The sequence below is a fragment of the Anomaloglossus baeobatrachus genome, chromosome 8, assembly GCF_048569485.1.
Source record: "Anomaloglossus baeobatrachus isolate aAnoBae1 chromosome 8, aAnoBae1.hap1, whole genome shotgun sequence".
NCBI classification, from domain to species: domain Eukaryota; kingdom Metazoa; phylum Chordata; class Amphibia; order Anura; family Aromobatidae; genus Anomaloglossus; species Anomaloglossus baeobatrachus.
In genome coordinates, this window is record NC_134360.1 from 166,691,869 (window position 1) to 166,719,477 (window position 27,609).

A 27,609-nucleotide genomic window follows, 5' to 3' on the forward strand; every position below is an offset into this window, starting at 1 on the left:
GAACATACTGTACTCTAAGGGATGGAGAAGGCGTTTATTTATTGTTTTTTAATTTCCCTTATATACGTCATTATACAGGAATGTTTCCAAACGTTTTTTTTCTTTAAAACACATGTTACCTTTGGTTTTGTATGTTTTATTGTCAGTCTTTAAAAGTGATGCAATATTCTGACAACATTGTTTTCAGCAGCAACATGGAAGTCAGAGATTTGTCTACAGTAGACATCTCCTCCATACTTTTCCCATTCCATTTCACTGATGTTTCCATCCATTTCAGTGATTTTCAGGCCCCCCCAGACCTACTGCAGGGGTCTGCATGAGAAGTGCTCAAGTTTATCATTGACTTCTATTATGCTCATTACTCAAAATGAGCACTCGAGCATTACAAATTGCTTGAATTGAGCAATGAGCACCCGAGCATTTTAGTGCTCGCCCATTACTACTACTAATTTTTATTATTGAAGATCGTTTGGCACCCTAAAGAACAACAAATGGGATTCACCAGTTAATCATTATAATGCATTACTAGAGTTTATATATTCATGTGAAAACCCCTCATTTAATGCAAATCACAATAGTAGCTAAAATCTAGCAGTTTAGCCTTGGTTAACAGAGTTTGCACTTCTCAAACTTTCGTCTTGTAAAGGCCGCTTTACACGCTGTGATCTCGCTAGCGAGATCGCTAGTGTGCGTACCCGCCCCTGTCATTTGTGCGTCACGGGCAAATTGCGGCCCATGGCGCACAGCCGCACAACATCGCTAGTCCCTGTCACACTATTTACCTGCCTAGCGACGTCGCTGTGACTGGTGAACCACCTCCTTTCTAAGGGGGTGGTTCATTCGCCGTCACAGCGACATCACTAAGCGGGCGCCCAATAGAAGAGGAGGGGCGGAGATGAGCGGGATGAACATGCCGCCCACCTCCTTCCTTCCTCATTGCCGGCGGCCACAAGTAAGGTGAGGTTCCTCGTTCCTGCGGTGTCACACATAGCGATGTGTGCTGCCGTAGAAACGATAAACAACATCGTACCTGCAGCAGCAACGATAATTGGGAATAGGGGAGCATGTCAACGATTAACGATTTTGCACGATTTTGCGACCTTTTTCGATCGCTCGTAGGTGTCACACGCAACGACATCGCTATAGAGGCCGGATGTGCGTCATGAATTCCGTGACCCCAACGACATTGCTTTAGCAATGTCGCTGCTTGTAAAGCGGCCTTAAGCCTAGTATTTTCTGAAAATTCTAATTAAATTTAACAAAACTTTAAAACAGACAAAACATAAGATAGAAACAAAATGGGACTATACCCTGCTGTAAAAAAATAAGTAAAAAGCAAAAGTGCAGATAAATAACTGCTTAGTACACACTTGTTTTGAATAAAAAAAGTGTAAAGTCATCCCACCGCAACAATGTGTACCCCAATCATGATGGTCCATAATTCTAATAAAACTTTAAAACGGTTAAGTATGATTTCTAGGTAATTTCTAGATATACTTTATTTGTTTAAGCAAAGCACACAACCAAGTCAGATTATTTTAAAATTTGCAGTTGAGAGAACTCCCAAAAATAAGTGGAAACCTCTAATCAAAAGTTATAAACCAATCTATCATATGGCAGAATGTAGAAAACATCTGTTTTTCTTGTTTATTTTAACATAAGGTTTCAAGGCAAAGATTAGTTACGCGAAGTTATGTCTTTGGAAAGTGTTCCTTATGGATAATTATTAACAGAATGTTTCTTTGTTTATAAGGTAAAATTTAGATCACAAATATCCTTCACTGTCTCTGAACCCAGGCTTCATAAGTCATCATTAGAACTACAAAGTGTTTTCAGTGATGTAGATTTGTAGTTGTAATGATGACTCATGCAGGGAAAACAGACATCTTGTTTCTACACAGAGTTTAGAAGGACTCAGCTACAATAGTCTGTTTTTAATCATGTGATGTCATAGACATGGTGGAAAAGAGAAGAATTAACTGGATAGAAAGGCGAAATAGCAAATTGAAGAACACAGTGCTATGTAATATGATAACAAAAATATCTTAACAGGATAAAAAAAACTTTGATTTTAGTGCTTTTTTAATGCAAAGTAGAATTTAAAGGCTGCCTTGTGCTACCGCAATAATTGTAGTTCGGAGAACATTTCTGTCATGGATTGCACGAGTCTTTGCATAAATTGTGATGCATTTGTTGGAGGTGCTTGGCCAAGATCTCTTCAGGCTAAGCTATGCCTAATTTTCAGATGCCAAAAAGTCCCAAAATGGTTAGCCTAAGGCACACCTGGGTAGTAATTATGCTGTTTAATCAGCATCTTCATATTCCACACATGTGAGGTGGATGGATTATCTCGACAAAGGAGAAGCACTTACACAGATTTAGACAAATTTGTGTATATAGAAATTGTCTTAGATCTTTGAGTTCAGCTCATGAAAAATGGGAGAAGAAACAAAAGCATTCCGTTTATATTTTTTTCAGTGTGTAAGTTGCCTTTTTTAGGTCGTACATAAACATCAAGTAATCATAGTGGAAACCACCAACAGAAATGGTGCCATTTTTAGTTTTTTAGTTGACTTTGTTAGGCCTCCTTCACACATGCGTGTCTCCAGTACATGTGACGTCCATTTTCACATGTACCGGAGACATGGACACACGTAGAACCATTAACATCACTGGGCTTGTCCACACATTCATGTTTTGACATGGACTATGTGTCTGTCGCGGGCGGGGAGGAGGGTGTCAGCACACCGTGCTCACCCCTTCTGCTCGGGTCCGGCAGTTGCTCCTGGTGGCTCGAGCTGCGGGCCAGATCCCGGGGTGTCTCGAGCGACGCTCCTTGCCCGTGAGTGAAAGGGGGGGTGTTTGTTGGGATTATAGTTCGTGACGCCACCCACGGTTGTGGTGATGGCACCACCGCTGCTCAGTGTGGGGGTCCCGGGGATGGTGATAGGAGCAGCCAGGTGTTGTGTTGCCCCTCCGTGGGTAGGGGTTGGTGATCCCGGGGCCCGGTGAAGAGATGTGAAGTGTAGGGCCTGGAGGGCGCAGGGATGCGAGGGCAGCGCTGTGCCTTGCGGCACTGTGGTACTCACTCAGCCTGAGACACGGACACAGTTTGTACGGTAAACCAACGGCTGGTAGGACGGTCCCACAGACGGTTGCACCTGCACTCCCGGTAGGTGACGGTGACGTCTCTCTTCCTTGCACCTGTTTGACTGATGGTAGCGGTGGATTCCCTCCGGTTACCCGCTCCCCGACTGCAATCTGGGCCGGAGGAGCTCTACACTTTGCCCGCAGGCGCTGGCCCTGGGGAAACTGGTGCCTTGGCGGTGGCGGTGTCTCCCCGGTAATGGTCGGGCTGTTGCCGTCAATCGGGACTTTGTTGCTGGGGGATCTGCGTCCCCTTCACTGACGGATTCGGCAAATTGGGCGACTCCTAGCCTTGCCGGGGTCCAAGAGGCCCCTGCCCTGGTGCTGACTGTCCTTCGGAACACTGCTCCAGACCACCGGGCACACAGCCAACGGGGTCCTTCCAGGAACTTCCAAACGGTCCCCCTCCGGACAGTCACCGCCGTCGCTGACCTTGCTGTTCTAGCCCTACACACAGCTGGGCTCTCAGGCTTCTCCTTCTCTCTGCTCTGTCACCACTTCTTGCTTTCCTCCTTTTCCACTTTCCTTTCCTTCACTTTCACTTCTGGTTGTTTCCTCTAGCCCCTGCCTGGGCTACTCTGCTGTTCACTCAAGCTCCTCCTGAGCTAAACTGCTTCTTTACTCAAGCCCTGCCTGGGCTAATCTGCCTGGTAACTTCCTGCCTCCAGAGTTGTGAGCTCCTTGGTGGGCGGAGCCAACCGCCTGGCCCACCCCCTGGTGTGCATCACAGACTCCTGGAGGGAGGCAACAAGGATTTCTGGTTAGCAGGTGTGCCTACCTGGAGTGTGGGGTCTAGTGGTGTTGTTATGTGTGTCCCCTGGCTTGCCCAGGGCGACACATTCCCCCTTAGCAAAATGCAGACCGTCCGCGGGCTGCCGTCCTACACCGGTTTTATTTTTCTGTAAAAAGGGGATAACAGGGTTAAACATAACATAAGCATAACATTTTTAATCAACTCTTCCCAAGACGGGAGGCACATTTTCTTTTAACGTTTCAACGGTATACGGTCACGGTTTCCGCTCTCTCCCACCCAAGTAACCTGGCCCTGATGCTGCCCCTAAAACCCAGGCAGCACCCCTTGACCCACAGTCCAGCACAAGTCACCCGAGCGGGATCTGTCCTTCCCTCCAGAGGGTAGCCACCGGTCCCTTTGGTGGCTGGGCCCTAGCCTGCTCTGCTCAGGGCCCTCCCTCCAACCTGCCTCTTCGGAGGCGGCATTGCGGAAACGGTAACGGTACCCAACATATTTACAAGCCACTAACGTTTGTGGTTGCCCTGCAGAGTTCACGGGCTTGTCCATGGCTAGTTCCCATGCATTTTTAAACTTTTAACGGTCCCCACGGGGACAACGGTGCCGGCTCCTGCCGGTTGCTAATCACAGCTGACAATCAGGTGAAAACTCGGTTCAATCAGTGTTTTTCATTTTTCAAAACTTTCAACAAACTTTCAAACAAACACACAACACTCTTTTACATTTGCGGGCCCCTCTTACTCATAGAACGGTCTCCCTGTACCTAAGTGGGGGTCTACCTAGGTTGGAACGGGTGGACCTTCGGGGCCCGGTGTCAGTGGTGCTAGACAGTGGGGTAGAGGGAACAATCGGTTCCTCCTCCCTGCTATAGTGTGGGGCAGGCGGAGGTGCAGGGGGGCTGGGTACAGGTTCATCCCTGGGCACTGGCACTGGTTCTGGCTCACGGTTAACCGCTTCCACTACTTCTTCATCCACGGGTTGTGGGAACAATATCACTGGAAGTATCACCGCGCCGTTCTGTGTAGGCCAGTTTGCTGGGAAGTCACCCATGACAGTGTGGATCACCTCTGCTGCCTTTTCCACTGGTGGAGGAACCGGTACTTCAGCCTCTGCTTTTAACGCTGGGGGGCATTTCTTTAGATGGTCCCGAGAAACTGTGGCCAGGGTGCCCCCTTGGTCACGACTGATCTGGTAGGTCTTCCCACTGTCCCACTCGGTGGGTTGTACGACGTAAGGGACTTGCTCCCACTGGTCATCCAGTTTGTGGGCTTTTCTCTTCCGTTTCAGCACCACATCTCCTGGCTGGAAAGGACCTGCAGGCGCCTTCTGGTTGAACCGGTGCTCTTGCTGTTCTCGACTTCGACTGAGGTTTTTCTCCACATACTCCTGGATTTGCCGGTACTGGGCCCTCCTCCGACTTTCCCACTCTGCCGTTGAAGGGAGTGCTTCCGGAGCCTCCAACCCCATCTCCAGATCCACCGGCAGGCGGCCAGGCCGGGCCCTCATCAGATACGCTGGGGTGCACTTCGTCGAGCTGGATGGGATATTATTGTACATGTCGACCAAGTCGGGTAACTTTTCCGGCCACATGTTCCGTTCTTCCAGCGGTAGCGTCTTGAGGAGCCCCAGGACCAAGTGATTCATTTTCTCGCACATGCCGTTGGTTTGGGCGTGGTACGGAGTGGTCCGGATCTTCTTGCAGCCGTACAACTGGCAGAATTCGTGAAACACTTCTGCTTCAAAAGCCGGGCCTTGGTCAGTCAGCACCTTCTCGGGGTACCCATGGGGTCGGCAAAAATAGGCCTGGAACGCTCGGGCAGCGGTTCGACCAGTCAAGTCCTTAACGGGGACTACCACCATGAATCTTGAGTAGTGGTCTACCATGGTCAACGCGTAGGTGTACCCACTTCGGCTAGGGGTGAGTTTGACATGGTCCAGGGCGACCAGCTCCAGCGGCTGATGGGTGACTATGGGATGTAACGGTGCCCTCTGGCTAGCCTCGTCCTTTCTCCTCAGTGTACAAGGACCGCACTCTCGGCACCAGGCTTCCACCGATTCATGCATCCCACTCCAATAGAACCGCTCCCGCAACAGCATCTCCAGCTTCTTCCACCCGAAGTGGCCAGCACCATCATGGTATGCCCGCAGGACGGTAGCAACCTCAGCTTGAGGAACGATCAACTGGCATATTTTCTCATGGGTCTTTGGGTTGATCAGCTCACGGTACAGCCTCCCTTGGTGTAGGTAGAGCCGTTTTCGTTCTTTCCACAAGCGTTGGGCTTCGGCTGGAGCGGCAGGGTCTATTCCCATAGCACCTTGCTCCACCAGGGTCTTGACAAGTCGGACAGCCGGTGCTTGGTCCTGGGCGTCCTGCCACTCTTGACTGGGCCGCGGGTCCAGGTCCGCCCGTTGCTGACATACTTGTACCCTCTCAGTAGGCGGCTGGTGAAACGCAGGCAACTCAATCTCCTCGAGGTCGTCATCCTCACACCCCTCTTCTGACAAATGGGGCATCCGGGAGAGTGCATCTGCATTGATGTTGACACGACCAGCTCGGTACTTTATGGTGAAATCATAGTTGGCTAACCGGGCTGCCCACCGCTGCTCCAGCGCGCCCAACTTGGCCGTGTCCAGGTGAGTTAGCGGATTGTTGTCCGTAAACGCGGTGAATTTCGCCGCCGCCAGGTAGTGGCGGAACCGCTCTGTGATAGCCCACACCAACGCCAATAGCTCGAGCTTGAAGGAGCTATAGTTCTCAGGGTTCCTTTCGGTCGGCCGGAGTTTTTGGCTGGCGTAGGCAATCACCTTCTCCTTCCCATCCTGGACCTGGGACAAGACCGCTCCTAGCCCCACGTTACTGGCGTCCGTGTGGAGGATGAACGGGCGCCCATAATCAGGGTACGCCAAGACCTCTTCTCCGGTCAAGGCCGCCTTCAACTGGCCAAAGGACTCCTCATGCTTGTCCTCCCACAACAGTGGGGCTCCAATAGGTCTACCACCTTTGGTCTGTCCCACGAGGAGATCTTGCATGGGGGCAGCCATCTTCGTGTACCCCTTTATAAAGCGCCGATAGTACCCCACCAGACCCAGGAACTGCCTTACTTCCCTCACTGTGGTTGGTCTCGGCCAGCTCTGGATGGCAGTGATCTTCTCAGGGTCGGGGGCGACACCATCCGCACTCACCACGTGTCCTAGATACTGCACCCTGGGTTTCAGCAGATGGCACTTCGAGGGCTTCAACTTCATCCCGAACTTGGCAAGGGACGCGAACACCTCGGCCAGGTGCTCCAGATGGGCCTCATACGTCTGGGAATAAACAATCACATCATCCAAATACAGCAGGACGGTCTCGAAGTTTAAATGTCCCAGACAGCACTCCATCAACCGTTGGAAAGTCCCGGGGGCATTGCACAGCCCAAACGGCATGCTATTGAATTCGCATAGCCCCATCGGGGTGGTGAAGGCCGTCTTCTCCCAGTCCTCGGGGGCCACGGCCACTTGCCAGTATCCGCTGGTGAGGTCAAGGGTCGAGAAGTAGTTTGCAGTTCTCAGTGCAGCCAAAGATTCTTCAATACGAGGCAATGGATAGGCATCTTTATGGGTTATCTGGTTGATCTTCCGGTAGTCCACACACATCCGCATGGTACCATCCTTCTTCTTGACCAGTACCAACGGAGCGGCCCAGGGACTACAACTGTCCCGAATAACCCCTGCCTCCTTCATATTCTTCAACATATCCTTGGCACACTGATAATGTGCAGGGGGAATAGGTCTGTACCTCTCTTTGATAGGGGGATGTTCACCCGTGGGAATGTGGTGTTGGACCCCCTTGATCTGCCCAAAGTCTAGGGGGTGCTTACTGAAAACCTGTTCGTACTCCTGCACTACCCTGTGTACCCCTGCCCTGTGATGTGTAGGGGTATCATCAGTGCCCACATGTAGCTGTTGGTGCCACTCCTTGGTGTCCCCCTGGGGTGGGGAAGTGCTGGTGGTAAGTGGGAGTGTGGGTGGACGGGCTTCCTGGATAGTGTGAGGGTCCAGGGTGAGCAGCTTGGCAATGGTGGCATACCGGGGGAGCCTGACTTCTTCCTCCCCACAGTTCAACACTCTCACAGGCACTCTCCCTTTCTTCACATCTACCACCCCTCGGGCGGCCACTACAGTGGGCCAGTGCTCGGAAGGCATGGGCTCCATCATCTCAGGGTAGTCACGCCCCTGAGGCCCTACTGCTGCCCTACACCAGATCATCATCTCACTCCTAGGGGGCACAGTCAATGGAGCAACATCCATCACTCGCACTCCACCAATCTCCCCTCCGGTTGAGCTTACATGCTGGCGGTACATCAGGGCGCGGATCTCACGCTGCACAGCCCTCTGCCGGCTCCCCGCCGCCGTGGCGGCTAGCTGCTGCAAAAGGTTCAGCACATCAGCCATGCAGTGTTCCATCACATTGGTTCCCAACACTATTTTCGGGTTATGATCACTAGGCTCATTCAGGATCACAATCATACCCTGGTGTTGCAGTTCAGCTTGCCCCACTGTCATAGCCACCTCTTTATACCCCACCTGGGTCAATGGAAGTCCATTAGCGGCAATCAAATTTATACTATTGTCTGGAGGCGCTAGCTCGTCTGTGGCCCAATATCGCTGATACAATGTGTACGGTATGGTCGTTACCTGTGATCCAGTGTCCAAGAGAGCCATCACGGGTATGCCGTCCACAGCCACAGGGATGATAGGGCGGGCCCCGACGTATCGGTCTCGCCAGTCCGGGGGGCCACGGTGTTCTACTCCTGAGGATTGGCCCGGGGCCCCAGGGGTTGCTCGTTTAACGGGCACTGTCGGTAAACATGGCCCGGCTTACGGCACTTGTAGCAGATTGGAGGTCTGCTCCGCGGGTTGTTAGCGCTTCTCTGCTGCATCCAAGGAACATCTTCAGGACTGTCAGCAAGCTGTATCTGCGCTGGGGGCTGAGATCTGGTCAGAGGTTGAAGCGCAGCAAGGATTTTGGCAAGGTCTCCGTCCAGGCGACGGACCTGGGCTGCCAGTTCTTCCACTGTGCTGCTCGAGGCTGCGGGTAGTAAGGAGGTTGGTTTGGCTGGGGTCGCCACAACGGGAGCTGTCTCGACGGGCCACAGGACGGGTTCCAGAGCTTCAGCAGCTGGGGGCTGTAGTGCTTTGATAGCCCGCTCCTTTAACACAGCGAAGTCCACATCAGGGTGTTCCAGGGCCCACAGCCGGAGTTGTTTACGATCCTCAGGGGACCTCATCCCCTGCGCAAATTGCTCCACTAACATCTTATTGCTATCCGCCTCATTAATAGCGTTCACCCGCTTTAGCGTGCGGAGGGCGGCCTGCAGACGTAGAGCATAGTCCCGAATGCTATCCCCAGCTCGTTGCCGGCACTGGTAAAACTGCATCCTCAGCTCAGCTTCAGTCCGGGTCTCGAAGGCAGTCTGTAGCTTCTCGAAGATGGTGGCTACAGAGAGCCGGTCCCCCTCGGCCCAGGTCTCCGCTTCCTGCTCCGCCGCACCGGTTAGCTGGCCTAGCACTATCGCTGCACGTTGCTTATCAGTCAGGGGGTACAGCTCTAGCAACGGGTTAAGCTTTTTCCGGAAGGCCTGCAAGGCATCCGGTTTGCCGTCATACTGCGGTAGCCAGGCAGCTCCGGGCGCATAGGGCAAGGAAAACGGCATGACCTGAGCAAGCGCGGGGGCCGCGGCACCTCCCGCCAGTACGGCCGGGACCTGGGCAGGCCCATTCCCATCCGCGGGTGCCGCTGCGGCTGCGACCACCGCTCCTCCAGCGGCTTCGTCGGGCGCAGACATCTTGTTTCCGTCCCCCTTAGCTCTTTCCGGCCCCTCCTCTCTCGGGGCGGGGTTTTGGCCTTCGCGCCTCTACTGCTCGAGAAGACGCTCGAGCGGGAACTTTTCGCGCCAAAGATGGCGGCTTCTGAAATTTTTCTGCCGGATACCTCCGGCGGTAACAAGGCGCACCTCTACCTGACGGCAGAGCGGTAAGATCCTGTTCGTGACGCCAAGTTGTCGCGGGCGGGGAGGAGGGTGTCAGCACACCGCGCTCACCCCTTCTGCTCGGGTCCGGCAGTTGCTCCTGGTGGCTCGAGCTGCGGGCCGGATCCCGGGGTGTCTCGAGCGACGCTCCTCGCCCGTGAGTGAAAGGGGGGGTGTTTGTTGGGATTATAGTTCGTGACGCCACCCACGGTTGTGGTGATGGCACCACCGCTGCTCAGTGTGGGGGTCCCGGGGATGGTGATAGGAGCAGCCAGGTGTTGTGTTGCCCCTCCGTGGGTAGGGGTTGGTGATCCCGGGGCCCGGTGAAAAGATGTGAAGTGTAGGGCCTGGAGGGCGCAGGGACGCGGGGGCAGCGCTGTGCCTTGCGGCACTGTGGTACTCACTCAGCCTGAGACACGGACACAGTTTGTACGGTAAACCAACGGCTGGTAGGACGGTCCCACAGACGGTTGCACCTGCACTCCCGGTAGGTGACGGTGACGTCTCTCTTCCTTGCACCTGTTTGACTGATGGTAGCGGTGGATTCCCTCCGGTTACCCGCTCCCCGACTGCAATCTGGGCCGGAGGAGCTCTACACTTTGCCCGCAGGCGCTGGCCCTGGGGAAACTGGTGCCTTGGCGGTGGCGGTGTCTCCCCGGTAATGGTCGGGCTGTTGCCGTCAATCGGGACTTTGTTGCTGGGGGATCTGCGTCCCCTTCACTGACGGATTCGGCAAATTGGGCGACTCCTAGCCTTGCCGGGGTCTAAGAGGCCCCTGCCCTGGTGCTGACTGTCCTTCGGAACACTGCTCCAGACCACCGGGCACACAGCCAACGGGGTCCTTCCAGGAACTTCCAAACGGTCCCCCTCCGGACAGTCACCGCCGTCGCTGACCTTGCTGTTCTAGCCCTACACACAGCTGGGCTCTCAGGCTTCTCCTTCTCTCTGCTCTGTCACCACTTCTTGCTTTCCTCCTTTTCCACTTTCCTTTCCTTCACTTTCACTTCTGGTTGTTTCCTCTAGCCCCTGCCTGGGCTACTCTGCTGTTCACTCAAGCTCCTCCTGAGCTAAACTGCTTCTTTACTCAAGCCCTGCCTGGGCTAATCTGCCTGGTAACTTCCTGCCTCCAGAGTTGTGAGCTCCTTGGTGGGCGGAGCCAACCGCCTGGCCCACCCCCTGGTGTGCATCACAGACTCCTGGAGGGAGGCAACAAGGATTTCTGGTTAGCAGGTGTGCCTACCTGGAGTGTGGGGTCTAGTGGTGTTGTTATGTGTGTCCCCTGGCTTGCCCAGGGCGACACATGTCTCTGTGGAGCATTCGTGTGTCCATGTGCTCCACACAGTGACATGTCTGTTTACTGCCGGCAGAGTGGATGTCACACAGACAGCACGCTGATGTGATCTGTGTGACAGCAATGTGACACATACCAGAGAAAACACAGGTCACATAAAAATAAAGAATTTTTATACTTACCTGTCTCCAGTGCTGGTGTCTCTGGTGCTGCTGTTGCTCCTGGGTCCGCTCATTATGCTCATTGCATATTCACTGCACTCAGCGCAATTCCAGAATTAACAACAGTGCTGGAGACAGGTAATTATACCAACTCATGCTGCCCGTGTGCTATCCGGATATCATATGTTTAGCACATTGACAGCACACCTAGAACACACAAACACATGCACACACATTTGTGCCTTCACCATGGACCATGTAAAATGTTTGTGTTTTGCACGGATGTGGGAAAGAGGCCTTATGTTGTTTCTGCTCTGAAAACTTAGCACAAAGACTTTGTATGCACAGAGCCAAAACATATGTATCCACGATGAATATTGTTACTCACGTTTTTGCTACGTCAAAAAAATGCAGCATTTTACAGTACAAATAAGGCTAGTTTCACACTTGCGTTGTGCGGCATCCGTCGCATTGCGTTGTGTGACGGATGTAACGTATGCGTTGTATATAGTGGCACAACTGATGCGACGGATGCTGCAAAACAACGGAATCCGTTGTAGCTTTTTTTTTCAACAATTACTCAACTGAGCATGCGCAGTTGAGTAAAAACGCATGCGTCACAGGAATCCGTCAAATGACGGATTCCGACTGATTCCGCCACCATAGGCTTCCATTATAAAAATGACGTACGCCGACGGAATCCAGCACATTGCATTTTTTTGACGCTCAGGGAAACGCAGAAAAACGCTACATGCTGAGTTCTTTCCGATCGGATGCAACGCAGCGTTGGCCGGCGGATGCAACGCAGGACCATCAGTCGCAATGCGTCGTAGTCCATACAAGTCTATGGTTAGCAGCGGAATCCGTTAACAGATTCCGCTGTTTTCCAAAACGGCGGATTGCGACTGAAGGAAAAAAACGCAAGTGTGAAACTAGCCTAACGTGATGGGATTATTGCAAATCTGATATCCACTGTGCTTCTTGATTACTGTGCGTAAACTCATTTGTGCTTTTTTCCAAGCCGCAGCATGTCTATTTATCTTGCAGATATGCTGAGTTTTCAGTGCAGGCTTTCACTACAGATTTGCATTAGATGCAGAAAATCCACAGGTAAAAAAAAACACATACAGGTAAAAAAAACACATGTAAACTCACCAAAATAACACATCTAAACAAAACATGTCAGATATCAATAAAGTTGGTTGAGACACAGACTCCAGAATAAACAGGAAGTTGCCTAAAGCAAAGAGTTCAAATGCCAATTCACACAAACACACTTACATACACAAAAAATATAGTTATAGCTAGAGAGATATTATAGAAGGATATGAGATAGAATAGAGAGCTAGATATCCTGCAGCTATATAATGTCATGACCCCACTACATATTATACAGTGAAGGAAATAATTATTTGCTCCCTTGCTGATTTTGTAAGTTTGCCCCCTGACAAAGACATGAACGTTCTATAATTTTAAGGTAGGTTAATTTTAACAGTGAGGGATAGACTATCCAAAATAAAATCCAGAAAATCACATTGTATAAATTATATCAATGTATTTGCATTTTGCAGAGAGAAATAAGTATTTGATCTCTCTGGCAAACAAGACTTAATACTTGGTGGCAAAACCCTTGTTGGCAAGCACAGCAGTCAGACGTTTTTTGTAGTTGATGATGAGGTTTGCGCACATGTCAGGAGGAATTTTAGTCCACTCCTCTTTGCAGATCATCTCTAAATCATTAAGATTTTGAGGCTGTCCACTTGGCAACTCGGAGCTTCAGCTCCCTCCATAAGTTTTCAATGGGATTAAGCTCTGGAGACTAACTAGGCCACTCTATGTGCCTCTTTTTGAGCCACTCCTTTGTTTCTTTGGCTGTATGTTTTGGGTCACTGTTGTGCTGGAAGGCCCAGCCACAATCAATTTTTAATGTCCTGGCGGAGGGAAGGAGGTTGTCACTCAGGACTTTATGGTACATGGCTCCATCCATTGTCCCACTGATGCAGTGAAGTAGTCATGTGCCCTTACCAGAGAAATACCACCAAAACATAATGTTTCCACCTCTATGCTTGACAGTGGGGACGGTGTTCTTTGCCTCATAGGCAGCATTTCTCTTACTCCAAACACAGCGAGTTAAGTTAAGGCCAAAGAGCTCAATTTTTGTCTCATTTGACCACAGCACCTTCTCCCAATCACTCTCCGAATCATCCAGGTGTTCATTGGCAAGCTTCAGACGGGCTGGCTGCCATGTGCCTTCTTGAGCATGTGACAGTGGTTCCAGTTGCCTTGAGATCATTAACAAGTTCCCCTTGTGTACAGTGGAGAAAATAATTATTTGATCCCCTATCAACCATTAAGAGTTCTGGCTCCTAAAGACCAGTTAGACACTCCTAATAAATTGTTACCTGCATTAAAGACAGCCACTGTCACTTGAACAGTGCATTCTCTATGGTTTCAGCACAGACACATCTTCATTCTAGTCTCTTCCATGCAGCCATGAGACCATCTGCTGGATTACTGATGCAGACAGATCTGATCCTCTTTACCCGCTCTGTGGATTGTGGTGCTAGCTAGACATGAGCTAACTTGATGTTCGATGTTTGGTTTTTGGGCCGAACACCACCTTTACAAAAAAAAACAGATCGGGTTCAGAGTTTGAGTGTTTTACATATGCTGACCAGCGCGAGCATCGTTATGCTCAGATAAACTCGTTGCTCAGCCCAATGCGAGCTACTTGCAGTGTTTGATCGGCTTGCACTGGGGGTAACAACAGCATGATTGGATGTAGTGTGCACCAAACAAAAAATAAAATGGCAAAACCCTACCTACCCTCCCCTGGAAATTTTCTGCTTCTGGCTGGCTACATGTTAAATAAAGGATAGCTATTGGGGAACAATTCACTGGTAATAGATACAACTAGCAATGTGAAAATGAACAAACGCCTAAAACATAGCCTTTAATCTTATTCTTAATAAAAAGATCCAAGAAGGACCCACAATAAAACAAAACAAACCACTAAAAAGTAGCCAAAATCATCATTGATCCTGTAAACAGACCAATTGGCTTATCACAAGTGGATAGTAGTGGATGATATAAATCATGTATCCAACACAATAACATACCGCAATGAGCGGTGATTAGATATAACAAACCTAGTGACACGGAGGGTACCTCTACTGATACAGAGTTTTCTGACACAGAGGGGAGGGGTAACCAGCGGAGGATTAAACAAAGAGGGAGAGGTAGGAATTCCGATAGAGGTGGTTACAACAAGGGACCTTTTTTAGAGTCCAACCATTTTCTGAGGAGCAAACAAAATCCGGTGGGGTACAACCCACAGGGGGTTCAACCCAAATAATTAACCTCTCGGATAGGTCCCTCTCCGAACTAGAAATGACGGTACTTAGTAAGGGGCTCTCCTTTGTCCCCACTTCTGATTTCAATTACTTTGATGCAGTAAAGGATCTCAATGTTTTTACACGAAAACTCAAATGGAAGAAGCATTTTGCCACTGAGAATAGGAAAATATGTAGGGAGATGGGTATTGCGGATGATCTTCTGGAGGATGTCAGACTCCTTTAAAACTTGAGTGACATTAATCCAAATTCTGAAGGTAGGGGTCCTTTTACTGATCTGAAACTAAGGAGCAGTAAGATGCCTCCTGCCAATAATGAAGTGTCTCCTATTGATATTTTTTGCAACCTGGTTACACGTGATCTGGGTATGGTTACTGAAAGGCACCATAGAAAATATAATCTTACCAAGGATGAGATGGAATGCCTTAGGAATCTGGAGAGGGATACAAATATTGTGGTAAAGGAATCAGATAAAGGTGGTAATATCGTACTCATGAATGTCTCTGATTATAAAAAAATGTGCATGGGCATTTTGGGGGACAAATCGAACTATGAGAAACTTGATAGGAATCCCACGTCTGATTACCTGTTGACTTTGAGAGAGTTGTTGTTGGATGCACGCGACAAGGGTCTGATCAGTAAGACTGAATTTGATTATCTTTATCCTCCTTTTCCGGTGACTCCGACCTTTTACTGTTTGCCCAAAGTGTACAAGGGCCTATCTCCATTACGAGGTAGGCCGATAGTGTCGGGTATTGGAAGTATCTCGCAGAATATAGGTGTCTATGCCGATAGATTATTAAGACCCTTTGTTACATCGCTGGGTTCTTATCTTAGAGACACTACAGATTTACTTAAAAAATTGGAGGGTGTCACTGTTGAGGACGATGTCATCTTTGTGAGCATTGATGTTGAATCCCTCTACTCCTCAATTAGACACGACCTAGGTCTACAGGCGGTGGGCTTTTTCTTGAGGAGTAGGGGGCAGCAATTTGATGATCATAATTCCTTCCTTCTGAGTCTCGTCGAGTTTTGTCTCAAAAACAATATTTTTCTGTTTAATGGACAGGTGTACCACCAGCTGAGGGGGACCGCAATGGGGAGTCCGGTGGCCCCATCATATGCTAATCTCCTCCTCGGTTGGTGGGAGGAGACTTGTGTTTTTGGTGACCTTTCCCCTGTTCCTCAGGACAAGATTGTCCTATGGTGTCGTTACATAGACGACGTGTTTGTCCTGTGGAAGGGTACGGAGGACGAGATTATAAGAACTGTCGCTGCGCTCAACAATAACCCCTTTGGGCTTTTTTTCACCTGTGAGTTTGACAAATGGAAGTTGCCCTTTTTGGATGTTCTTGTGGAGAGGGATTCTGTGGGTAATATTCGCACTAGTACCTATAGAAAACCGACTGCTACTAATTCGCTCCTACGATGGGAGAGCAGCCATCCAAACAGTCTGAAAAGGGGTATTCCAAAGAGTCAATTTCACAGATTAAAACGGAACTGCTCGGATGAGCAGAGTTTTCGTAAACAGGCCCATGATTTAAGCCTCCGGTTTCACCATAGGGGTTATCCGGAACATATTATAAATAAGGCCTTCTTGGAGACCCAGCAAAAAAATAGGAATGATCTTTTACATGGACCAGGGAGACTAACACCTGATGAGGATCTTATCCGGTTTATTACCACCTTCAATAATGGATCAGGGGAGGTGAGAAGGATTCTTGAGAGACATTGGTCCATTCTCAAAATGGATGATGATATTGGAAAGTTTCTTCCCAATGCCCCCTCAGTGACCTACAGGAAGGCCCGCTCTATTAAAGAGAGACTTGTCCACAGCCATTTTTCATGCCATAATAAGACATGGCTGACCAACCCTGTTAAGGGCTGCTATAAGTGTAGTGGCTGTATTGCATGTGGTTTTCTTAACCCAGGGAAATTCTTCTTTTCCCATGTTTTGGGAAAACGCTATGATATCCGCTCCTTTATCAACTGTAGGACAAAGGGCGTCATCTACAAAGCCACCTGTATCTGTCACAAGGAATACGTGGGCAAGACCAAAAGGGAATTTAGGAGGAGAATAGGGGAACATATCCGGGACATTCGCCTGGGCAATGATACTCCTGTGGCCCGTCACATTACGGAACACCATGCAGGGGACATTAAATCAATCAGTTTCCAAGGTATTGATGTTGTGACTCCTTCTCTTAGAGGGGGTAATTGGGACAATAAAATTCTCAAACAAGAAACTAAATGGATTTTTTGGCTGAAGACTAGCAAACCATTGGGCCTCAATGAAGCTCTCTCCTTCGCACCCTTTGTGGTAGACTAGATTATGTACTTGCTAGGAGGGATAGTCGTCGTCCGAGTGGGGGCACCATTCACCGATCTGTCCTAGGGTGCCGACCTCCACAAACAGGTAGGATTAGGTCCAGCTGTAGGGCCCCTAGGTTTGTTTCAGTTTGGTGGTGGTGTTTTTTTCTTCTTTCCCCTGCTTACCCAATGTAACTATGGTGGTTTTCTGCCAGTTATTAATTTTCCATTTCATCCTATTTTTGCCCCTTTTTTTATTCATTCCTCCTGGTCCGTTCTGTCCTCTCCTGATCCTTTGTTCATAGTACCTACTTGGTGTGTATTTTTCCTTTGTATTGTACTTCCTTTTCTGGAATTACTCCTCCTTCGCTGGTTTATTTTGGTCCTTCCCCCCCCCCTTTTTTTGTTTGTTGCTGTTTTTGGAGCTTGCCTGCCCTATCTGGGTCCTGTAACATGTGTTACAGTTTTTCGTGTGGCCCATTCTTGGTGTTGATGGGCCACTTACTACTATTGGCCTTATTATTATCGCTGGTTTTGCGATTTAAACCGCGGCCATTTTCCTGTAGCCATTTACCTGCAATTGCTATGGTTTACATGGCTGATAACTACGCCCTTTGTGACGTGCACACCGCGGCCGCGATCATGTGACCCGGAAGTGAGCTCACCGCTGTTTGCGGATGTGACGTCAGACACCATTCTAAGCAACCGGTTCATTTAAACCTGGCGGCGCGGTATGACAGATGCGCTCTGCCCAGGAATGTCCTGGTGTTGATGGAAGTAAGTTTTACCCACTACGCTATCCTGACCGTCCGCTTATTTTACCGATATGGACCTTGTTTGATATAGTTCATGTATACATTTTTCCACAGTAATTTGTGCCAATCTGTGTGGGTCATTTATTGACCGGGATTTTGGAATCTTTTCCTCTCCCCTGATGATATAAGAAACGCGTTGGGCGAAATATGCACACCGCTGGACATGTGTCTGGAACCTGTGGGGATCCTGAGTCATACAGATAAGGACCAGGTTATCTCATTTCTGGTAGCCGAGATTATCCAGTAACAGTGCTCCAATTAAGCAGGGAAAGGGTTACACGGCAGATGGGGTAAGACCGTTCCTTTCCTACTTTTGTTGTCACCGCCATCTGGTTTTTGCCAGGTGATAATGTGGATACATGATATTTATCGTCCACTATATGATTAATGTTACTGCTGCTCATTGCGGTATGTTATTGTGTTGGATACATGATTTATATCATCCACTTCATGTTTAACTTGTGATAAGCCAATTGGTCTGTTTACAGGATCATTGATGATTTTGGCTACTTTTTAGTGGTTTGTTTTGTTTTATTGTGGGTCCTTCTTGGATCTTTTTATTAATAATAAGATTAAAGGCTATGTTTTAGGCGTTTGTTCATTTTCACATTGCTAGTTGTATCTGGCTACATGTTAGCATACTGGCTGCATATGGGAGTCCCAAACTGCCAATCAGTGTCTTGGATTCAGGTCAAGTCCGCACCCGGGGAGGGTCAGTGCGGCTGCACCTACCAAACCGAACTTCCACGAGTTTGCTCATCTCTAGTACTAGCCACATGAAGTTGAAAAGAGGATGTCTTATACAAATGGATAATAATCCTAAACACACAGCAAAATCCACAATAGATTACCTCAAAAGTAGAGTTGAGCGATGTTCGAGGTTTGCCAATTTCATGTTCGAGTGATTTTGGGGGGTGTTCGAGCTCGAGCTTTTTGCTAAAAGCTCGACAGTTCGAGTTAGGTTCGGGAACGGTTCGATCAACAAAAACGTGGCTTTTCACAGTAAGGCTATGTGCACACGTTGCTATCTGCATGCGTCCTGCGTCCCCAGCACAATCCCTCTCTCTTTGCTACTCAGCGATCACGGGCGTCTCGCTGCACGGTGTTACGGGGGGCTGTCTGATAATAACCTAAAGGAGTATCAGACAGTCAGGGTCCACCGTGCAAAGACTCTGCTGCAGACTATGGCAGAGTGCAATACCTCTGTTAACTCACAGAAGGATATAATAAGTAAGTAAAGCAATTCCTCCCTTACTTGGAGGTTGTGTGGAATGATCTCTGTTAATAATCACAGAGACAAAGGCAATGTGTGCAAAATGGCACCTACCTAGGTCCGCTCTTCTAGTGGTGCAAAAGAGACGAACAGCAGCGTAAGCCACACAAAGCTCCTACCTGCGTTCGCTCCACTAGTGTGCGAGGACACGAACCACTAGATATGGCACCTGCCTAGGTCCGCTCTTCTAGTGGTGCTAAAGAGACGAACAGCAGCGTAAGCCGCACAAAGCTCCTACCTCTGTTCGCTCCCCTAGTGTGCGAGGATACGAACAACTGCCAGACGCAGTATAAGGAACGTTACCCTAGCGGCAACGTCCACCTACGAGTCGAACCACAAGGCCCAGCCAGACCATGTGCCTCAGGCACCTGCCTATGTCCGCTCCCCTAAGAGGTAAGGATACGGACAGCAGCCGAAGCTGTAAGGTACAAGAACGCTACCCTGCCGGTAGCGCTCACCTAGCATAGACAGAGGAATGCCTAGAGGAACGCGCACAGAGCGTCTACTCTTATGCATGAACCAAGAGGACTGAGCGCCATGCGGCGTGTGTCAGGGTCTTATATAGACTCTGTGCCTCATCCAAGATGGAGGACACCAGAGCCAATCCGCTGCCAGAATGACAGGAGTGACATCATGCTGGCCTATCACCGAGCAAGGCGTCACAAGCACATGACCAGCGACCAATCGGCATAGAAGGTGTCAGAGACATGTGACCTCGTGTCAGCGATGATGTCACCCGCACATGTGCAATAGCTCCAAGATAGGACTTAGTCTCTGGCGCTCGCACATGTGCAGTAGCAAGAAATCTGGACTTAGTCTCCAGCGCTCGCACATGTGCAGTAGCAAGAAATCTGGACATAGTCTCCAGTGCTCGCAGCAACCGTAACACACGGCTTTCAGAATTCTGCAGCTTTTCCTCTTTAAAAAATGGCTGCCGCTTCATTATTCAATCAGGTATTCCGTGCTTTCCCCACCCACCAGCGCCCATGATTGGTTGCAGTCAGACAAGCCCTCACGATGAGTGACAGCTGTTTCACTGCAACCAATCACAGCCGCCGGTGAGCGGGTCTATATCGTGAAGTAAAATAAATAAATAAATAATAATTAAAAAAAAATGCGGTTCCCCCATATTTGATACCAGCCAGGATTAAGCCACACGGCTGGAGGCTGGTATTGTCAAGATGGAGAGCACCACATTATGGGGAGCCCACCACCCTAACAATATCACCCAGCAGCCACCCTGAATCCATTAGATACGACAGTCCCGGGACTCCACCCAGCTCATCCCGAATTGCCCTGGTGCGGTTGCAGTCGGGGTAATAATGAGTTTAATCATGCCAGGCATCTCCCCGAGACACCTTCCATGATTAAACTGTAAGTGAAAGTAAAGAAACATACACAACGAAAAATCCTTTATTTGGAATAAAAGACAAAAAAACATCCTCTTTCACATTTTATTAATCCCAAAACAACAATCCAGGTCCGAAGTAATCCACACGACACTGTCAGCTCTGCTAGCTCTGCTACATGAAGATGACAGGGAGCGTTCTGTGTCCTCTCCACGTAGCACATGAAGAGAATCGCACTGTAATCTGAGATTTTAGTCTACAATGCAGAAGTCAAGATTGCCAAATCTGCCCATGTTTTACATTAGAGCCAGTAGCTCAATGGTTAGAGCGCTCGACTCAGAAGCATTAGTTCACGATTTCTAGCCCCCTGGCCGTCCCGGTAAAAAAATTAATTTATTTTTAAATTAGAATTATTTATTTATAATTCTAATTTAATTTAATTATGCACTGAGGGGAGGAGCCGGACATCAGCTGTGAGCCACACCTCTAAAATCAGAGCAGTTCACGGAATGAGGCTGCATTGCTCTCTCTCTATCTCTCAGTCAGTCAGTCAGTCAGTCTCAGTCAGTCAGTCTCAGTCAGTCAGTCAGTCATTCTCTCTCCTCTCTTCTCTCTCTCTCTCTCTCCTCTTCTCTCCCCTCTCCCTCTGTCTTCTCTCTCTCCTCTCTCTCTTCTCTCTCTCTTCCCTCTCTTTTCTCTCTCTCTCCTCTCTCTCTTCTCTCTCTCTTCTCCCTCTCTCTTCTCTCTCTCCTCTCTCTCTTCTCTCTCTCTTCTCTCTCTTCTCTCTCCTCTCTATTCTCTCTCTCCTCTCTTCTCTCCTCTTCTCTCTCTTCGCTCTCTCCCTCTCTCTCTCTTCTCTCCGCTTCTCTCTCTCTCCCTCTCTCTCTTCTCTTTTCTCTCTCTTTTCTCTCTCTTTTTCTCTCTCTTTTCTCTCTCTTTTTCTCTCTCTTTTCTCTCTTTTTTTCTCTCTTTTCTCTCTCTCCTTTTCTCTCTCTCCTTTTCTCTCTCTCTCCTTTTCTCTCTCTCTCCTTTTCTCTCTCTCTCCTTTTCGCTCTCTTTCCTTTTCTCTCTCTTTTTTCTCTCTCTCTCAGACCTGGCGATGATCAGTTGATGCGGTCACCTGACGGAATCAGCTGACACTATAAGTCGAGCGGTGAGGCCAGCTTTTTACCGCCCGGCCGGCTATACTATCAGCTGATACTGTCGGACAGGAGTCTGCACAGAAGTGTGTAGTTTGTTTGTTTTTTTTTGCACTGATGCATCATCTGATTTTATAAAAGCCGTTTATACAATCAGCTGCTGTGTCATGTGATTCAGGCCTTTGAACCTGACACATCATCTGATCGCTTTGCCTTCCAGCAAACCGATCAGATGATATTGGATCTGGATTAGACGGCGCAGGACCCTTGACACAGGATTACTGTGGAGGGGGGTTCTTTATTTCAATAAAGATGGAGTCACTAATTGTGTTGTGTTTTATTTCTAATAAAAATATTTTTCTGTGTGTTGTGTTATTTTTTATCTGTACTAGAAATTCATGGTGGCCATGTCTAATATTGGTGTGACACCATGAATTTCGGGCTTAGGGCCAGTTGATAATATACAGCTAGCCCTAACCTCATTATTACCCAGCGAGCCACCCGTCACCAGGGCAGCTGGAAGAGTTTGATACAGCGCCAGAAGATGGTGCTTCTATGAAAGCACCTTTTTCTGGGGAGGCTGCGGACTGCAGTTCGCAGCAGGGGTGCCCAGAAAGCTTGGGCAACCTGAGCTGCGGATTTCAATCCTCAGCTGCCTAGTTGCACCTGGCTGGACACAAAAATTGGGCGAAGCCCTTTCTTTTTTTTTTTTTTTTTTTTTAATTATTTCATGAAATTCATGAAATAATTAAAAAAAAAAAAAAAAAAAAGGGCTTCCCTATATTTTTGGTTTGCAGCCGGGTACAAATAGGCAGCTGGGGGTTGGGGGCAGCCCGTAGCTGCCTGCTGTACCTGGCTAGCATACAAAAACATGGCGAAGCCCACGTAATTTTTTTTTGGGGGGGGGGGGAAACTCCTGTATACAGTCCTGGATGGAGTATGCTGAGCCTTGTAGTTCTGCAGCTGCTGTCTGTATGGAGGAGAGCAGACAGCAGCTGCAAAACTACAAGGATCAGCATGCTCCATTCACTAGTGTATGCAGGAGAGCAGACAGCAGCTGCAGAACTGCAAGACTCAGCATACTCCATCGAGGACTGTATGCAGGAGTTTTTTGCCCACCAAAAAAATGACGTGGGCTTCGCCATATTTTTGTATGCTAGCCAGGTACAGCAGGCAAGTATGGCTGCCCCCAACCCCCAGCTACCTATTTGTACCCGGCTGGGAACAAATAAAATAGTGAAGCCCTTTCTTTAATTATTTCATAAATTTCATGAAATAATTAAAAAAAAATTCGACATGAGCTTCGCCACATTTTTGTGTCCAGCCAGGTACAACTAGGCAGCTCAGGATTGGAATCCGCAGCACAGGTTGGCCTGAGCTTTCTGGGCCCCTCTGCTGCAAATTTCAGTCCGCAGCCGCCCCAGAAAATGGCGATTTCATAGAAGCTTTGTCATCTGGCGCTGTATCCAACTCTTCCAGCTGCCCTGAAGCCGGGTGGCTTGCTGGGTAATAATGAGTTAATACTAACTTTGTTTTACTAGCTAGTATTAAGTCAGAGATTCTTAATGTCAGGCAAGTTTGACCCGGCCATTAAGAATCTCCGATAAAGGGTTAAAAAAAAAAAAAACACCACACAGAGAAAAAATACTTTAATAGAAATAAATACACAGACACGTTAGAGACTCCATGTTTATTAATCCATCTCATCCCTCCACGATCCATGGTCTTCTGTCTTTTTTCTCCTTCAACCCATGCAGCTCTGCTATATCAGACAGCGCTGAATGGGAGGAAGGACGCTGCTGCTCCCTGTGCACTGCAGTGTATTCACTCAGTCAGTGAGCAAAGGCTGCAGGCTGTAAGCGGTGACGTCACCGCTGACAGACAGGTTAGTATAGAAACGGTGATCTCCGTTATTGACTGGCTGTGGCAGCCGATGAATAATGGAACGGGGACGCAGAACGGGGATTCGACCATGTGCCAAAGCAGTTTGCCGGTATACGGAGATGCTGAAACGATCACCGTGTACCGGAGAGATGCAATGACAGGACCTAGCATGACGTCATAGCCATGTGACCAGTCTGTAGCCAATGAGATAATAGACAGGTGACTGATCACATGCTTTTTTGACGTCACGGAAGGTCCTATTATCAGTGCTGGTTACCGGGAGGATGCAGCGATTATCGGAAGGAAAAGCGGCAGGAGACAGAGTGCAGGACTCATCGCGGGGACCTGAAAGTGTTATGGCAATGTTTATTAACTGTATGTGTACATTTATAATGTGTTTTTACGTGTTTGTGTTTGCTTCCCATTGTTTTCAATGGGGTTCGAGAGGTTCGTCGAACGGTTCGCCGAACCGAACTCGAACGCGGCCTCCATTCGACGAACCAAACTCTAGCCTTTAGAGGCTGGCTCATCTCTACTCAATAGGCGCAAGCTGGAAGTTTTACAACGGCCCTCACAGATCCCTGATCTAAACATTATTGAATATTTGTGGTTAGACCTCAAAAGAGCAGTGCATGCAAGACCACCCAGGAACCTCACAGAACTAGAAGACTTTTCCTAGCAAAATTTGATGAAAATCCAGAAAATAAGAATTGAACGACTCTTGGTTAGCTATAAAAAGTATTTATAAACTGCGGTACTTTACAAAAGATTGTTATTAAGTTCTAACCATGCCTGGTGTCCAAACTTTTGCATCAGTTGATTTTCCTTTTTTGCTCATTTAAAAATGTAAGAGATGAAAATATATTTTTTTTGCCTAAAATACAAAAGAAATGTCATCTTTCACTTTATGCCTCTTAGAGATTATTTAATTTTCAACTTGCTTAACTGTTCACAATAACAGTAATTTTTACCAGCAGTGCCCAAACGTTTGGACGCTACTGTATACTGCAGTCAAACAGGTCATGTAATGATTCAGTGTTTTAGACACAATAATGCATTTCTTAAGGGTAAAGAAGGTCTTTGATTGGTTATTTGTGAAATACCCTAAGATTCCAACATTTTACTTGTTACCCAAAGTCCACAAGGATCCCATCAACCCACCCGGTTGGCCCTTTGTCTCAGGGATGGAGGGGTTATGCAGTCCCATCTGTCAATTTATTGACTACTACTTAAAACCCTTGGTGGAGACCCTTCCATCCTATGTTAGAGACACGACCGAGGTTTTAAATAGGCTTGATGGGGTCCATGTGGACCCGGGGACCCTCTTGGTGGTGGCTGATGTAGAATCCCTATATACATGCATTAGTCACGACGATGGCCTGAGAGCAGCTCGTTTGTTTCTGAGTATGAGCAACTGGGATGGACATATTTGTGAGCTGGTCCTTGAACTTCTTGACTATGTACTCACCCACAACTTCTTCGTCTTTAAAGATAGATTCTATCTGCAGAGGCGGGGGACCGCTATGGGCGCGGCCTGTGCACCTTCGTACGCAAACCTCTTTCTCGGTTTTTGGGAGAGGGGTTTGTTTGTTGACGGAGGTGCATGGGCCGCCCCCATGGTGTCTATGTGGGTGAGATACATTGATGATCTGCTGATCATCTGGCAGGGTACCATCTCTCAACTCTGGTTTTTCATGGACCAGCTCAATACAAATAATTTTAACATCAAACTAACATACAACCATAGCGACAGTGGAGTTGAGTTTTTGGACATTAAGATTACTACAGATGAGTTTGGTGCTTTACAGACGGATGTCTATAGAAAACCAACATCTGTAAACTCTTTACTTCATGCCACCTCTGCCCATACCAACTCCACTGTACGCGCCATCCCAGTTGGCCAGTATCTTAGGGTGAGACGACTCTGCTCTCAGGACAACGTATTTAAACATCAGGCAGATGATTTGAGGATGAGGTTTAAAAATAGAGGGTATAGTAACAGTACTCTCAAAAAAGCCTATCAGAGAGCAAGATCAGTGTCTAGGGATGATCTGTTACACGGGAGAGGAGGTCAAACCAAGTCTGTAGAAAATATAAGATTCATCTCCACATTTAATGTGAAATGGCAGGAGATGAGGGAAATCTTAACAAAATTTTGGCCAATCCTTCAGTCTGATTCCGCTTTAAAATCACATCTACCCCCAGTACCATTGATGACTGCAAGACGATGCAGAAACCTCAAGGATTATTTGGTCAGAAGTCACTATATACCACCTATGACTATTAATCCATTTGGTTCTTCTGGACCCACTAAAGGTTGTTTCCCTTGCGGCCGCTGTGTCTCCTACCCGAATATCTCTCGCTGTTCCTCCTTCCATGCTAGTGATGGAACTAGAACCTTCTCAATTAAAGAATATATTTCCTGCACCACTACGAACGTCATTTATCATGCAACATGTGACTGTAACAAAGTCTACATTGGTATGACGTCGAGGGAATTGAGGGTACGAGTGAGGGAACATGTGAGGGATATTCGGGCGGCAGTCACAGCGACCAATATAGCAGAATTAAAAACCATTCCGCGCCATTTTAAATTGGTCCATGGGTGCAACCCTAAATCATTTATGGTCAGGGGAATAGATGTGATCCATTGTGGCATAAGAGGGGGAAATGTTAAAAAACTCTTGGCCCAACATGAAATAAAATGGATTACCATTCTAGACACAGTGACACCGAAGGGCCTAAATGAGGCTCTAAACTTTGCCCCCTTCCTGTAAAGAGATCTCTGATAATTGTTGGTACTGCACCATTCTTTCTCTTTTATTTTCTTTTAAAATTGTTTTTAATAGGTTTTTCTCACTTTTTTCTAAAATTATTTCTTTTTACCATTATAGGACTCTTGATATCTAAATCTATTAATGGATTGCTTATTGCACCTGGAATTAACACCCGAATCAGAAATTTTCCATTCATGATTCTTTCAGTATATGGATGCACTGTCACTTTAAGAAGATTATCTTCTCTTTTTTTTATTTGATAGTATTGTATTATTTGAATTTTCTTTTGCTATTCATGTTATGATCCATACTGTTTCAGTAACTGAATGTAATAGCAAAGGTATTTATGATATTTATTGCCAGTTTTTTCTTGGCTTATTTATCCCTTTCCTAGCCATCTGCCTGTCCCGCCCTCTGGTTGTTGTGCGCGCTCGCATCGCACGGTGACTCATCCGCTCTGCCTGCCCGGCGTCCTGGGAGGTGTGGGGGGGACGCTGGGAGTCCCTGGGCCCGGGGGCTCGTAGTGCCCCCCCCACTGAACTGCCGGGGACCAGGTGCGGGTTCTCGCCGCGCTATGCGCACACGCCATCATAACAACCCGATTGGCCGATGGACGGGCTTTGGTTAGGAGCTGTGTTCCGCCCTCTGATCTCTGTGACCCGTGCGCGCCACCCGTTGGTCTCACCCGCCCCTCTGGCTGTTCTATCCCAATGGGTGGAGATGACTTTTCGTCCAGGTTACCCTGGATTCCGAGCGCCCCCTCTGATTGGACGGCCGGGGGGCGTGTGATGCCTATCGCACGGTGCGCATGCGCCCGAACGGAGATCCGATTGGCCTGAACTCATCAAGTAGGTCCTTGCAGATCCAATGCGGTCATGTGACCGCCTATTTAAGGTCCTTAAACGGTATTATCCGATACACCTTCCCTGAAGAAGCTACAAACAACTCGTGTTGCGAAACGCGCATAGGAGGGTATTTCTTGCTGGTGTGGGATGCTCTGGTCACCACCTTTATTATGTGTAAGTCTTGGGACTCTTATTTATATTTTGTGACTGACTTGCTTGGTGCCTCTTCTCTACTTTGACTGTGGGATATTGACTTGGCCTGTGTGATTATACATATATTATGCTGAGAATAGGGGCGCCTCACCTGCCAGCCACTTATGATTACTCCTTTACTTAGTTCCCTTTCAGGCTATTTCCCTTCCTCTACGGTGGTTTTTGCCTTTGCTCCCCATCAACATGTGGGTCTTCACCTTTGTCTCTCATTAGCACCATGATATAATTGTAATAAATTGAATCTTTTAATATTTATACTCAATAAAGAATTGATGTTTCATACATTCAGC